Source organism: Jaculus jaculus, chromosome 3 (genome assembly GCF_020740685.1).
Source record: "Jaculus jaculus isolate mJacJac1 chromosome 3, mJacJac1.mat.Y.cur, whole genome shotgun sequence".
NCBI lineage: Eukaryota > Metazoa > Chordata > Mammalia > Rodentia > Dipodidae > Jaculus > Jaculus jaculus.
The window spans coordinates 130,030,115-130,044,665 of NC_059104.1; the positions used below are offsets into that span (position 1 = coordinate 130,030,115).

Genomic DNA, 14,551 nt, shown 5'->3' on the forward strand with positions numbered 1-14,551 from the left:
ATCAAATATGCCCCGCACAGCCCAGCACACACAAATAACGCATCATTAAGAAGAGATCCGCCGGCCCCTGAGGAGGGAACTTTCAGAATGCTGACTCTCTTGGTGGTGGGTGTAGTCGAGGATCAGGCAGCTGCGCCTGATTCCATAAAGCACATCCGAGACCCCGTGTGCTGGACCTCAGTCTCGATGAGAACGACGGTAGTGAGCTTTCACTCATTTTGTTCAGCTTTTCCAAGGAATGTTTGGCTGGGAGTCATCATCGATCCGAGCACATTGGAATATGCTTCCAGCTGAGTGTGGAGCATGTCCCCACGCAACCTGAACATGGCCCTCACCGACTAGCCATCCTTTCGTCACCCAGGCAGGGCACTTGGGCCCCATCCGGCAGCCCAGTCCACAGATGCCACCGCCACGCCATCTGGCCGGACTACATACGCCTTCTCACCGCATCTCAGTGACCCCTGCCATGGCAGCTCTACCAAGACGTGCAACAGCCCCATGTCATACTTACCTGCACATCAGTCCACCCGTGCTCCCGGTGCACGTCGCTTCGGTCACAGGGCTCAGAGCACCATCACAAGCCTCCGCGTCAGAGAAGGGCTTGTCCAGCTTCGTGGACAGGTGAAAACATGCCTCACATGCTGAACGCGCCTGCCAGGGGGATACAGAGCCAAGGCATGCTTGAGGAAAGGACCGAGGCACAGGGCCCGTGGCCTCCCGGTCAAGATGTCCCGTGGGGTCTCTGTCACTTCAGCTGCGGGACCAAACCTGACCTCCCCAGGACTGTCCCACCGTACTGCTATGAGCATAAATGAGAACCTGCCATCTCCTCGGCTAGATGAGGCAAGGGGGAGCGCATCTGGGTTGTCTTACATCTGCCTCGCTTTGTCTTTCGGAGTTTCCCCAACCCGCCCAGTCCATTCACTCTTTAGCTCCACACAACGTGCTGCCCAACACGCATGCCTTCACCTGCAAACCGGAATGCTTCCCCGCAAAACCCACACGCCTTTAGCTCCAGTGACACCTGACACTTATCCTTTCGAGGGCTCCTCAACACAGCCCACAGCGACCAGCTTCGTAGGGCAACCTCACGGATCTATGGGTCCATGACTAGACAGGGACTCTGCACAAGCTTTCCGCTCATCCACAGATCCGCCAATAAAAGATCCCAGGACCAGGAGGTCTACAGCCCTTGTCTGACACACTGCCCTCTCTACCAGCCCCCTCCCGGCAACAGCCAGGTCACCTCAAATGCTCCATTCAGGTCACACCCAAGGGCCTACCCCAAAGGGGTGGGCGCAAACCACCACGGGCCCGCCACCGACCACAAACCGGCCGGCCGGGCCAGGACCCAAAGCCCGCGGCACCCTCCGGTGGCACAGGCCTGCAGTGGCAAATGGAAGACCAACTTTTCATGCAGGGAGAAGGCCACCCACCGAGCACTCTCTTGATTTGGCTGACGGGCACAGACCTCTCTGAGTGTGACAAATCAAAGAGCCTTGCACATATGCGCAAAAGTGAAAGCACCTTGGGCCGGAAGTGACTGAAGTCTAAAAGGCGCGGAGCCCAGGCCTCAATCCCTGACAGCACATCCTGGCTCAGGCTCAGGAGAAGGCTGCGATCTTGGACCAAAGCCAACAAGGAGATGCCTACAGGTCCTCCACCTGGACAGTCAAAAACCTCAAAGCACCGGGGACTCTTCTCACACAAACCATCAACAACAGAGCACATGCATGGAGTGGACCCCAGAAGAAATCCCAGTGGGCAAGTGGAGCCATCAAGACACAACAGCTGGAGCCGTGGTCTTGAACTCTAATGGCCATCAGATTGGAAGGCAAGGGGAACCTGGCAGACCTGCCAAGCTGATCCCACCCTCGGTGGGAAGAGCCGTTGGGGCCCCTGTCATCTGGAGACTCACAACCAAACTTGTCGGGAGTTTCCACAAGGAGTTTCCATGCCGGACCCCACACATTCCCACAGCAAGGGTCCCGAAGCCAACGCCGATGGCCAAGCACGCCCAGGTCCTACTCGATTTCCTGGAAGACCTAAGAGCACACCTACGCACGTACAGCGAGGCCCGCGGGGAGCAGCATTGTGGTAGTGAGGCCTTGAGCATGAGACATCTCTATACCCAGTGGTGGACCACTCACTGCCAGCTGTACATTAGGACTACTGGACACATGGCTGAGAAAGCATGCTTCCTTCCCGGAAGACACACCAAGACAAAAGAACCCCGGTGTTGGAATGCTTGCCACACCAGGCAATGCAACGCCAGTCTCTCACAAGTACACCCACTCCGATTCTGGTCTGCAGGTCAGCCTGGTTCCTGCTGTCACGAGAAGTCTTGCCACAATTGCCCTGTGCTGACCATTGCCTCCCAGGCTGCCTTACTGTGGACACGCACCAGGGTCCCAGTGCATGAGGCTACCTGCAGTCACTGGATAGGTATGTGGCTAGATCAGCTGAGCGCACAGGCACGAGTGGCGCGCTCTCCAGGGCCTGACCGCCGCAGGCTCATTCCACACGGGGCAACCTTGCGTATTGTCAGGGACTCCCAGCCTACCCACAGTACTGTGGCAAACAGGCCTCATGCTGCCCAGAAAACTCAAGTAACCTGTGCCCCCCTTAAAAACATCTGTCAGCATGCTGCCTCCTTTGGTGGTGGGTGAAGGGTAATGACCAGGATATGTGACTGGTACATAAAGCACCTACGTGACCCCATGTGCTGGACCTCAGTCTCGATGAGAACGAGGAGTGTGAGCTCTCACTCATTTTGTTCAGCTTTTCCGGGACATGGAGTTTTGGGAGTCATCATCGATCCGAGCACACTGAAATGCATTTTACGTGGGTCAACATCAACAGGCGTGATCCCTGGTCACTAGACTTGCAGCCTCCAAGAGACGGCGTCTCCGCGGTGGCGAGGAACAGGCAATAGCGTGCACTCAGGGCACGGAACGCCGCCCCGGTGACTGGTGACCTTCGGTCCCTTGGCCAGGGCAGAACTTACCTCCGTACATTGTCTTCCGTGAGCACAGGGTGGCACCATGGGATCATGATGCATGCCGCCCCTTCTCAGGCCTCGGCAGGCCTGGAGATGAGCTGACCCAACTTCCCGGGCGGCTGCAGCCACTCCTTCCACTGAAAATTCCCCTGAAATGGGAACACAAGGCGAGACACCTTCTGAGTCAAAGCACCAGGCACATGGAGCCCCGGCCCAAGGCCGTGCAGACCTGGGAGGCACAATGAGCCCCGAGGCTTCCCAACAGACAGTCCCAGAGGATGTGTCCAAAAGCAAACACCTGTGTCATACTACGCACAGGTCCTCCTAGATCTCCTGCAACACCCGAGGGTACGGCTATGCACTCAGACCCGTGGGTATGAGCACCGTGGTGGACAGGCCTGAGGCACGAGACGTCTCTACACCCAGTGTTGGTCCACCAACTGAACGGCCAGCTGCTCGTTAGGACCACTGGCGACATGGATGGTAATGAATGCTTGCTGCCCAGAAGGCAGCCCACAGCATCGAGGCCCTGGTGAAGGTATATTTTCCCCACCAGGCAATGCACTGCTACACTGTGACAAGTTCACTCATTCCCATCCTGATCTGCTCGTCAGCCTGCTATCTGCTATGCCAACCGGTCTCGCGAGACTTTCCCTGAGCTGCCCAAGGGCTCCCTGGCTGCCTGACTCAGGAGATGCACCATGGCGCCAGCGCATGGGGCTATCTTTGTTCACTGGGCCTGTGCCGAGATCAGCTGTGTGCACAGGGCAGCACGGTTTGCACTCCCGGGGCTAGCTGCTGTACACTCACACCCCCCACGTGGCCGTACTTGCCTATTGGTAGGGACTCGCAGCCTGCCTTTACTATGCTGGCAAACAAGGCTCACACTGCCCAGAAAACCCAAGCAAACTGTGGACCCCTTGAAGATATCTTCCACGATGCTGCCTCCCTTTGTGGCAGGTGAAGGGGAATGAGCAGGATATGTGCCTGGTGCATCGAGCACCTACGTGACCCCATGTGCTGGACCTCAGTCACGATGAGAACGAAGAGTGTGAGCTCTCACTCATTTTGTTCAGCTTCCGGGACATGGTTGGTGGGAGTCATCATCGATCCGAGCACACTGGAAAGCGTCTTACATGAGTCAACATGGGCCGGATCCCTGGCCACTAGTCTTTCTGCACCCGGGACACAGCTTCACGAACACTCTTGAGGAACGTGCAGGCACTGTGCACTCGGGGCATGGAACACATCCCCGGTGACTGGTGAGCTTGCGAACCTCGGCCAATGACTTGCTTACCTCCCTTCTATGTCCTACAGCTGCACAGGGTGCCATCCTGGGGACATGACGCAGACCGCACCTTCACAGGCCTCTGCACTTCTGGAGATGAGTTCCTCCAACTTCCTGGGCGGCAGAGGCCGCCCCTTGCACTGAAACCCCCCCTGCCGGGAGAACACAACTTGAGGCCCACGGGAGCAAAACGGTGACGCACCCAGGTCCTGGCCCCAAGGCCACACAGGCCTGGCAGTCACAGGGAGCCTTCGGGTCCACATGTGCACACGCTGTCCACAGGGGGCACGGCCTGCCGTCCTAGTCTCTCGCAGTGTCCCACTGCACCACAGCAGCAGGTGTCTGTCTATCCCACAAATGCCAGAGAACTCAATGGGCACCTCCGAACTCCAACGTGCACATCGTAAAGGATCCTAAAGGACTGTCTCAGTACCCACGACATTAGGTGGCTTGAGCTCCAGGTTCTCTGTCAGCACAGTAGCCCGCCCAATAGGCGCATTCCAAATGAGGTCGTCAATGGGGAGGAGCTCCCAGTCAAAACTAGCGACCACACAGAGGCAGCACTGTTGCGCTCAGGAGGCAAGTCCCACAGGGCTTGGGATCCCTCTCACTCCTAAGGTCATGAGAGCTGCTCAACTGTGAACGCAACACCGGCCAAGGAAATGGGTGCCGTGCCCCTGTCGCGAGAGCCAAGCATGCAGCTCTCCTTCCAGGATGTGTCCCTAAAGACCAAGGCAAGGACAACTCAGCCAGCTCATCAACCTGCGTCCAACCAACATCAGCAGGACAGTGTGGGGGCATGCTTCACACTAAATCAGGCAGAAAAGAACCACGCACAGACCTGACCACTGTCACATCTGAGCTATGGCATCACATCACACCGAAGCAATCCTACTGACACACGGCTCTAAGCTTTTATCTACGCCATTGTAAATGAAAAGGCGCCTGTATGTGCACACGAAAGAGCGGGATGTGTAACACGTGGGTGCGTTGAGAAGCTGCAGAAAAGGGCCAAGGTCACCCAACTCCGCACCAAGACCTCAAGACCACAGCCCCGGTCAGACCTCAACACATCCTATGAGCCTGATGCTGGAGGGTATCTGGCGAAGGGCTGCTGGGGAGATACATTTCACGGGCTCAACAGATGTTTGCCCGGAGCAGAGTCCCTTTTCCTCTTCCCAGCGTAAAGGGGATCCGGGCCCAGGCCCCGAAGCCCTCAATTCCTGTCTCAGAGGCACCTTCCTTCCTTGGTCTCCCGGTGTGTATCACTGAGACACCTGGCCTGAAATTTTCATAGGCGATTATGAATATGCCTGGCACTCTCCAAGGACCCAGCTGCATGAGGAGTCTCCAAAGCACCGATGGGACCCTGTGTGCTGGACCTCGGTCACGGTGAGGACGACACTGCCGACCTCTCGCTCGTTTGGTTCAGCTTTCTCAGGAACGTTTTTGTGGGAGTCACCGTGGAGCCGAGCACATTGGAACTCACTACCAGCTCAGTGTGTAGGAAGTTTCCACGGCATCTGGCCCTTCCCAGCAGCGAGTAGCAAGCCTTTGATCATCCAGATGTGCGCCGTGGCCCACCGAACCACCCGATTCATGAAACCAACACCACACACACGGGCCGTGCCAAACTTTGCCTGCTCAGTGGTCCTCAGTGTCCCCTGTCCTTAACTCCCTACCAAGACTCAAAACGCCCTGACGCCCTGCCCCACGTCAGGGTTACCCGCACACTAGGCCATCCATGCTCACGGGTGCCCAGGTTGGGACAAAGTCCTCGGCACACAAACGCGTGCCTCCACACGGGACAGGGGGCCCTGAAGTCATGGAGAGATGAATCATGCATTCCACATAGTCAACACCCTCAAAGCAGTAGGGGCTTTTCTCTCTCAAACTCCCAACAAAGAACTAAAAACGGTGAGTGGAGCCCAATACAAACCCAAGAAGGCCTGTTCACCCTCAAGACGCAACACGCGCAGCTGCCTCTGTTGAGCGTGAATAGCCATCAAATGTTAACACAAGTGCCGTGTGCGAGATCCAGCGGGCTGATCTCATGATCGGCAGGAGCCACCCAGCAGGCCGTGGTCCTCATGAGACTGGCCACAAACACTGTCAGGGGTTTGTACGAGTAACCAACCTAGAAGACCAGAGACAATCACAGGAGGTTGCCCAGAGGCAATTCCTACTCAAGGGAATCCACAGGCCCCCGTGGCCCCCGCCATACCTAAGGTTACATCTGTGCACACACGACCACGCGTATGAGCAGAGTGGCTTCAGGATGGAGCATGACACATCTCCACACCCAGGGCTGGACTCATGACTGCCAGCGAGTCCTCAGGACCACTGGCCACGTGGAGGGTAGCGCATGCCTTCTGCCCAGAGGACAGACCCCAGATACGGGCACCTGGTGAAGGAACAATTTGAAGACCATGCCACCTGTGGCACATACACCGCCTTGCTCGGCGCACTTGATGAACGGTAGGGACCCCAAGCCTGCCCACGCAATGCTGTCAAAAGGGCCTCGCAGCGCCCAGCACACCCAACTAACTCTTCATTGGAGAAGAGATGTGGTGGGACCCCAAGAAGGGAATCTTCAAAAGGCTGCCTGTGTTGATGGAGGGTAGAGTGTGAAGACGAGGCGGATGTGGCTGGCCACAAAAGCACCTACGTGACCCCATGTGCTGGACCTCAGTCCCGATGAGAACGACGGTAGTGAGCTTTCACTCATTTTGTTCAGCTTTTCCAAGGAATGTTTTTGTGGGGGGTCATCATCGATCCGAGCACACTGCTTTACACGCTTTACGTACGAGGGTCAAGGTAGGCGGGATCCCTGGCCGCTAGGCTTTCTGCATCACTGCACGACACCACCGCCCTCGGCTGAAGGTTCAAGCACCATGCGCTACGGGCATGGAACACATCACAGGTCACTGGACACCTTGTTTACCTTCACCAGTGCAATGCTTACCTCCGTGCCTGCTGTGGCTTTGGCAGAGGTCGCCCCCCTCAGGTAACCATGCAGACCGCACCATCTATGGTCTCTGCAGCTCTGGAGGGTCCATTGAATTTCCGGAACAGCCGAAGGCACCCCTTCCACTGAAACTGGCCCTGACAGGAGAACAGAAGGCGATGCTCCTCTGAGGAAAGGGACGATGTACGCGAGTCGCCGCCTAACGGTCAGGCAGTCCCGACAAGCACAAGAGACCACTGGTACCTATGTGCATGTGCTGCCCAAGAGGCCATGGCCTGCAGGCCTTGTCTCGTGTTCTTTCCCACAACACCATACCAGCAGGGCCTGCCTGACACCCAGACACCAGAGAACTCCACCAACACGGCCTGCACCCTAACGAGCACAGAGAGCCCTAAAGATTGAATGAGCCCCGGAGAAGTCAGGTGACGTGAGCCCCCTCTTCTCTCTGACCCCACACCACTGCCATGGAGAGCCATTCACAGGGGCCTGGTATACGGGGCGGTGCTTGGAGCCGAAACCATCAAGAACACAGAGATAACACTGGTGCCCTCAGGAGACACCTGGACAGGGCGCTGTATAGCCTCTCACTCTCAAGGGCAGGCTAACTGGTCAACGGTGAATGCAACACAGGAAAAGGTCACCCAGGAAGTACACCTATCACGACAGACAAGGGTGCAGCTCTGACCTTCCACAGCGGGTCCCCACACTCCAAGGAAAGGCAAGACAGATGTTCATTCAAGTGTCAAACCGAGAACAGCAAGAAAACATGGAGGCACAGACACTAGGAAAACACTGAGAACCTGCATGCCGAGACCCCTCCACCATCGCATCTGAACTATGGCATCAAACCAAAGCAAATATGTACATACCCGGGGATAATGATTTCCTTGCCTTAAAACACCATCAACACGCATCTGTGTACGCCACCACCACCCACACACGCCCGCATGTAGGAGTGCGATGCGTAACATGCTTGTGCATCACCAAGCAGAAGCAAACGGACTAGGTCACTCATCTCTACTGCACGACCTCATGTCCACAGGCCCCGGGAGACCTCACCTCATCCTATGTGTGTCATGCTGGATGGTCCCCCATGAAGGGCGTGGGAGAGACAAGTACCACACTTTCTCCGGGGGGGGGGGGGCTGCCTGGGGTCAGCATCCCGTGTTCCTCGTCTCAGTTTGATCCGAGCCCAGCCCGGCACCTGATGCCCTCCTTTCCTACCTGAACAGTACCTTCCGAGCTCCATCTCCCTCTTGATGTGTCTGAGACCCTTCCGGCCCCGAAATCATCCCGGGCACCTTCCATTGCGACTGACACTGTGCTAGGACAACCTACGTGCCAAGAGCCTCCAGTGGCCGTGCCCAGAGTGATCACGTTCCCTAATTCCTCGAAAGGCAGTTAGAGGAATCGAGGTTGAACCACAGGACACTTCCGGACCAGGTTCCAAGGGCACCCGACATGAACCAGGGACAACTACCCGGCGAGCTGCCAGGGAAATGAGGCCGATTTGCCCATCCCGTCAGGCCCTAAGGGATCCCATGTGCTGGACCTCAGTCACGATGAGAACGACGGTGCTGAGTTCTCACTCATTTTGTTCAGCTTTCCAAGGAATGTTTTTGTGGGAGTCATCATCGATCCGAGCACATTGCAACACGGTTCCCGCTGAGGGAGGGGGACGGAAGGTAGCTTGGCATCGGGCCATTGGCAGCACCAAGTCGCTACACTTTCTGCATTCCAGGAGTGCACTGTGACCCCACGCCATAGCCCCATCCTCGGTACCACCCCACCCAACCGTTCTGGCCCAGCCAAAGTTCGCCTCCTCAGTCAAGCTCAGTGATCCCTGCCACTACCACTCTACCAAGAAACCAATCACCCCAACACCTTGCCCCCGTCAAGCTTACCTACACGCTAGGACATCCGTGCACACATGGTTCCCGCATTCGGTCAAAGTGCTCAACGCAGCGTCGCGTGCATCTGCATCGCAGAAGGGGAGTCCAACTTCATGGAGACCTGAAGGCATGACTCTTCCACAGGGCTCCCCTGCCAGGAGGACACAAAGGCAACGCACACTTGAGGAAAGGGCCAGGGACAGGGACCAGCGCCACCGCCACCGCCACTGCCACCAGGCCACGATGCCCCGTGAGTTCTTGGCCTATACAGCTTCCAGCCCTGCCTGTGACTCTCTGGGACTGTCCTGGCATTGTGCTATGAGCATAAAGGTGGCAACCTGCTTCTCATGAGGAAGGTGTGGTGACGGAGAACACCTGTCATTTCCTGCATCTGCCTCCATTGGTCATCCAGAGACTCCATGACTCTCACGGACTCCTCACTCTCCCGCCTACACGTCCCAGGCACCACATTGCTTGACACGCAAAACCAAATGCTTCCCTGCAAGGCACAAAAGACTTTATCTCCGCTGCCATGTGTCCCTGTTCCTGTCTGTGCCTCTCAACACTGACTGCAGCAACTGTGTTTCTAGTATATAACATCACAGGCTTATGGGTCCATGACTGGACACGGGCTCTGGACATGCTTGTCACTCATCCCGGACCCCACCAACACAGGATCCCGGAAGCAGGGGCACTATGGCTCTTTGGCACGCACATCCCGCCAGCCCACCACAAATGCTCCATGAACTTCACAGCCGTGTTCATACACCAACGTGCCGGTCACAAGCCACCTAGGGCCCTAGGCTGACCGCCAATCTGCAACCGAGGGCAGGAGTCAAGGCCAGTGCAACCATAGGATGTCACAGGCCTACAGTGACCAAATGCACGCCAATATTTCACACTCACCGACAAGGCAATGGCCCAAGAAAGAACGTCCCCACACTATCTCGGTGGGGCTCACAGTCAAGGGTCTCTGTCAGTCGGCCAACTCTCAAAGCCCTCCACAGCTGCACTACAATCAACGCTTCCATGCAGACCCAAACCCTTCCCAGGCTGCGCTCACGTGACTGCCCAAAAGGGTGCCTTCGGCAATGGGCTTCACCGCTATTTGCCCAAGACTCCAGGGCATAAGGCACAGCATGCCACACGGGGCCCCCCAAACCTTCTGTCGCTCCACCTTTCAGTGAACACTGAATCCATCCTGTTGTTCATGAAGACTGTCAGGCGGAGCCCCTGCCCCGGGATGCGGAGCGGGCTGACACCACAGGAGTGGGCAGCCCACTCCTCCACCCGTCAGGGTGCATCCTGGCCATGGACAGCGGTGGCATCTTGGACCGGTGAAAACACCAAGATATGTAGAGATCTGCATGCTCCCTCCCCTGTGGTGGACCTAGCCTGCTGATAGGGACTCCATGTCCGCCCACAAAACCCTATCAAATATGCCCCGCACAGCCCAGCACACACAAATAACGCATCATTAAGAAGAGATCCGCCGGCCCCTGAGGAGGGAACTTTCAGAATGCTGACTCTCTTGGTGGTGGGTGTAGTCGAGGATCAGGCAGCTGCGCCTGATTCCATAAAGCACATCCGAGACCCCGTGTGCTGGACCTCAGTCTCGATGAGAACGACGGTAGTGAGCTTTCACTCATTTTGTTCAGCTTTTCCAAGGAATGTTTGGCTGGGAGTCATCATCGATCCGAGCACATTGGAATATGCTTCCAGCTGATGGTGGAGCATGTCCCTATGCAACCTGAACATGGCCCTCACCAACTAGCCATCCTTTCGTCACCCAGGCAGGGCACTTTGGCCCCATCCGGCAGCCCAGTCCACAGATGCCACTGCCACGCCATCTGGCCGGACTAAATACGCCTTCTCAGTGCTTCTCAGTGATCCCTGCCATGGCAGCTCTACCAAGACGCGTAACAGCCTCGTGTCATACTTACCTGCACATCAGTCCACCCATTCTCCCGGTGTACATCGGTCCGGTCACAGGGCACAGAGCACCATCACAAGCCTCCGCATCAGAGAAGGGCTTGTCCAGCTTCGTGGACAGGTGAAAACATGCCTCACACGCAGAACGCGCCTGCCAGGGGATACAGAGCCAAGGCATGCATGAGGAAAGGACCGAGGCACAGGGCCCGTGGCCTCCAGGTCAAGATGTCCCGTGGGGTCTCGGTCACTTCAGCTGCGGGACCAAACCTGACCTCCCCAGGACTGTCCCACTGTACTGCTATGAGCATAATTGAGAATCTGCCATCTCCTCGGCTAGATGAGGCAAGGGGGTGTGCACCTGGGTTGTCTTACATCTGCCTCGCTTTGTCTTTCGGGGTTTCCCCAACCTGTCCAGTCCATTCACTCTTTAGCTCCATGCAACGTGCTTCCCAACATGCATGCCTTCACCTGCAAACCGGAATGCTTCCCCGTAAAACCCACACGCCTTTAGCTCCAGTGACACCTGACACTTATCCTTTTGAGGGCTCCTCAACACAGCCCACAGCGACTAGCTTCTTAGGGCAACCTCACGGATCCACGGTTCCATGAATAGACTGGGACTCTGGACAAGCTTTCCGCTCAACCACAGATCCGCCAATAAAAGATCCCAGGACCAGGAGGTCTACAGCCCTTGTGTGACACACTGCCCTCTCTACCATCCCCCACCCAGCAACAGCCAGGTCACCTCCAGTGCTCCATTCAGGTCACACCCATCGGCCTACCACAAAGGGGTGGGCACAAACCACCACGTGCCCGCCACCGACCACAAACCAGCCGGCCGGGCCAGGACCCAAAGCACACGGCACCCTCCGGTGGCAGAGGCCTGCAGTGGCAAATGAAGACCAACTTTTCATGCAGGGAGAAGGCCACCCACCGAGCACTCTCTTGATTTGGCTGACGGGTACAGACCTCTCTAAGTGTGACAAATCAAAGAGCCTTGCACATATGCGCAAAAGTGAAAGCACCTTGGGCCGGAAGTGACTGAAGTCTAAAGGGCGCGGAGACCAGGACTCAATCCCTGACAGCACATCCTGGCTCAGGCTCAGGATAAGGGTGCGATCTTGGACCAAAGCCATCAATGAGATGCCTACAGTTCCTCCACCTGGACAGTCAAAAACCTCAAAGCACCGGGGACTCTTCTCACACAAACCATCAACAACAGAGCACATGCATGGAGTGGACCCCAGAAGAAATCCCAGTGGGCAAGTGGAGCTATCAAGACACAACAGCTGGAGCCGTGGTCTTGAACTCTAATGGCCATCAGATTGGAAGGCAAGGGGAACCTGGCAGACCTGCCAAGCTGATCCCACCCACGGTGGGAAGAGCCGTTAGGGACCCTGTCATCTGGAGACTCACAACCAAACTTGTCGGGAGTTTCCACAAGGAGTTTCCATGACGGACCACACACATTCCCAGAGCAAGGGTCCCGAAGCGAACACCGATGGCCAAGCATGCCCAGGTCCTACTCAATTTCCTGGAAGACCTAAGAGCACACCCACGCACGTACAGCGAGGCCCGCGGGGAGTAGCATTGTGGTAGTGAGGCCTTGAGCATGAGACATCTCTATTCCCAGTGGTGAACCACCCACTGCCAGCTGTACATTAGGACGACTGGACACATGGCTGAGAATGCATGCTCTCTTCCCGGAAGACACACCACGACAAAAGGACCCTGGTGTTGGAATGCTTTCCACACCAGGCAATACAACGCCAGTCACTCACAAGTACACACACTCCGATTCTGGTCTGCAGGTCAGCCTGGTTCCTGCTGTCACGAGAAGTCTTGCCACAATTGCCCTGTGCTGACCAAGGCATCCCAGGCTGCCTTACTGTGGACACGCACCAGGGTCCCAGAGCATGAGGCTCCCTGCGGTCACTGGATACGTATGTGGCTAGATCAGCTGAGCGCACAGGCCCGAGTGGCGCGCTGTCCAGGGCCTGACCGCCGCAGGCTCATTCCACACGGGGCACCCTTGCGTATTGTCAGGGACTCCCAGCCTACCCACAGTACTGTGGCAAACAGTCCTCATGCTGCCCAGAAAACTCAAGTAACCTGTACCCCCCTTAAAAACATCTGTCAGCATGCTGCCTCCTTTGGTGGTGGGTGAAGGGTAATGACCAGGATATGTGACTGGTACATAAAGCACCTACGTGACCCCATGTGCTGGACCTCAGTCTCGATGAGAACGAGGAGTGTGAGCTCTCACTCATTTTGTTCAGCTTTTCCGGGACATGGAGTTTTGGGAGTCATCATCGATCCGAGCACACACACTGAAATGCATTTTACGTGGGTCAACATCAACAGGCGTTATCCCTGGTCACTAGACTTGCAGCCTCCAAGAGATGGCGTCTCCGCGGTGGCGATGAACAGGCAATAGCGTGCACTCAGGGCACGGAACGCCGCCCCGGTCTCTGGTGACCTTCGGTCCCTTGGCCAGGGCAGTACTTACCTCCGTACATTGTCTTCCGTGAGCACAGGGTGGCACCATGGGATCACGAAGCATGCCGACCCTTCTCAGGCCTCGGCAGGCCTGGAGATGAGCTCACCCAACTTCCCGGGTGACTGCAGCCACTCCTTCCACTGAAAATTCCCCTGAAAAAGGAAAACAAGGCGAGACACCTTCTGAGTCAAAGCACCAGGCACATGGAGCCCCGGCCCAAGGCCGTGCAGACCTGGGAGGCACAATGAGCCCCGAGGCTTCCCAACAGACAGGCCCAGAGGATGTGTCCAAAAGCAAACACCTGTGTCATACTATGCACAGGTCCTCCTAGATCTCCTGCAACACCCGAGGGTACGGCTATGCACTCAGACCCGTGGGTATGAGCACCGTGGTGGACAGGCCTTAGGCACGAGACGTCTCTACACCCAGTGTTGGTCCACCAACTGAACGGCCAGCTGCTCGTTAGGACCACTGGCCACATGGATGGTAATGAATGCTTGCTGCCCAGAGGGCAACCCACAGCATCTAGGCCCTGGTGAAGGTATATTTTCCCCACCAGGCAATGCACTGCTAGACTGTGACAAGTTCACTCATTCCCATCCTGATCTGCTCGTCGGCCTGCTACCTGCTATACCAACCGGTCCCGCGAGACTTTCCCTGAGCTGCCCAAGGGCTCCCTGGCTGCCTGACTCAGGAGATGCACCATGGCGCCAGCGCATGGGGCTATCATTGTTCACTGGGCCTGTGCCGAGATCAGCTGTGTGCACAGGGCAGCACGGTTTGCACTCCCGGGGCTAGCTGCTACACACTCACATCCCCCACGTGGGCAGACTTGCCTATTGGTAGGGACTCCCAGCCTGCCTTTACTATGCTACCAAACAAGGCTCACACTGCCCAGAAAACTCAAGCAAACTGTGGACCCCTTGAAGATATCTTCCACGATGCTGCCTCCCTTTGTGGCAGGTGAAGG

The 14,551-nt window shown here is 56.7% G+C and overlaps 1 long non-coding RNA gene and 8 other non-coding genes across 27 annotated transcripts in view; all 9 read right to left on the minus strand.

Moving 5' to 3' along the window:
• LOC123459382 overlaps positions 1-14,551 on the minus strand; it is a 72,009-nt gene that overhangs the window by 52,242 nt on the left and 5,216 nt on the right. For 13 of the 19 annotated variants that reach the window (XR_006636269.1, XR_006636281.1, XR_006636282.1 and 10 more), the window contains exons 2-4: positions 4,299-4,441; positions 3,008-3,150; positions 512-651 (exon numbers count right to left, since the gene is read on the minus strand). This is a non-coding gene — a long non-coding RNA (uncharacterized LOC123459382). Of the gene's footprint in view, positions 1-511; positions 652-3,007; positions 3,151-4,298; positions 4,442-7,233; positions 7,395-9,161; positions 9,301-11,092; positions 11,233-13,590; positions 13,722-14,551 lie in introns of those variants that run through there. The other 6 variants (XR_006636272.1, XR_006636270.1, XR_006636271.1 and 3 more) reach the window with 5 other exon arrangements.
• Positions 173-266, minus strand: LOC123459868. Its single transcript, XR_006636604.1, has one exon. It is a non-coding gene; the product is annotated as a small nucleolar RNA SNORD116 (small nucleolar RNA).
• LOC123459899 lies at positions 2,728-2,821 on the minus strand. Its single transcript, XR_006636635.1, has one exon. It is a non-coding gene; the product is annotated as a small nucleolar RNA SNORD116 (small nucleolar RNA).
• Positions 4,024-4,114, minus strand: LOC123459915. The gene has a single exon (XR_006636650.1). It is a non-coding gene; the product is annotated as a small nucleolar RNA SNORD116 (small nucleolar RNA).
• LOC123459911 lies at positions 5,668-5,760 on the minus strand. The gene has a single exon (XR_006636646.1). It is a non-coding gene; the product is annotated as a small nucleolar RNA SNORD116 (small nucleolar RNA).
• LOC123459872 lies at positions 6,973-7,067 on the minus strand. Its single transcript, XR_006636608.1, has one exon. It is a non-coding gene; the product is annotated as a small nucleolar RNA SNORD116 (small nucleolar RNA).
• On the minus strand, positions 8,806-8,898 carry LOC123459860. The gene has a single exon (XR_006636596.1). It is a non-coding gene; the product is annotated as a small nucleolar RNA SNORD116 (small nucleolar RNA).
• On the minus strand, positions 10,754-10,847 carry LOC123459869. Its single transcript, XR_006636605.1, has one exon. It is a non-coding gene; the product is annotated as a small nucleolar RNA SNORD116 (small nucleolar RNA).
• LOC123459900 lies at positions 13,307-13,400 on the minus strand. Its single transcript, XR_006636636.1, has one exon. It is a non-coding gene; the product is annotated as a small nucleolar RNA SNORD116 (small nucleolar RNA).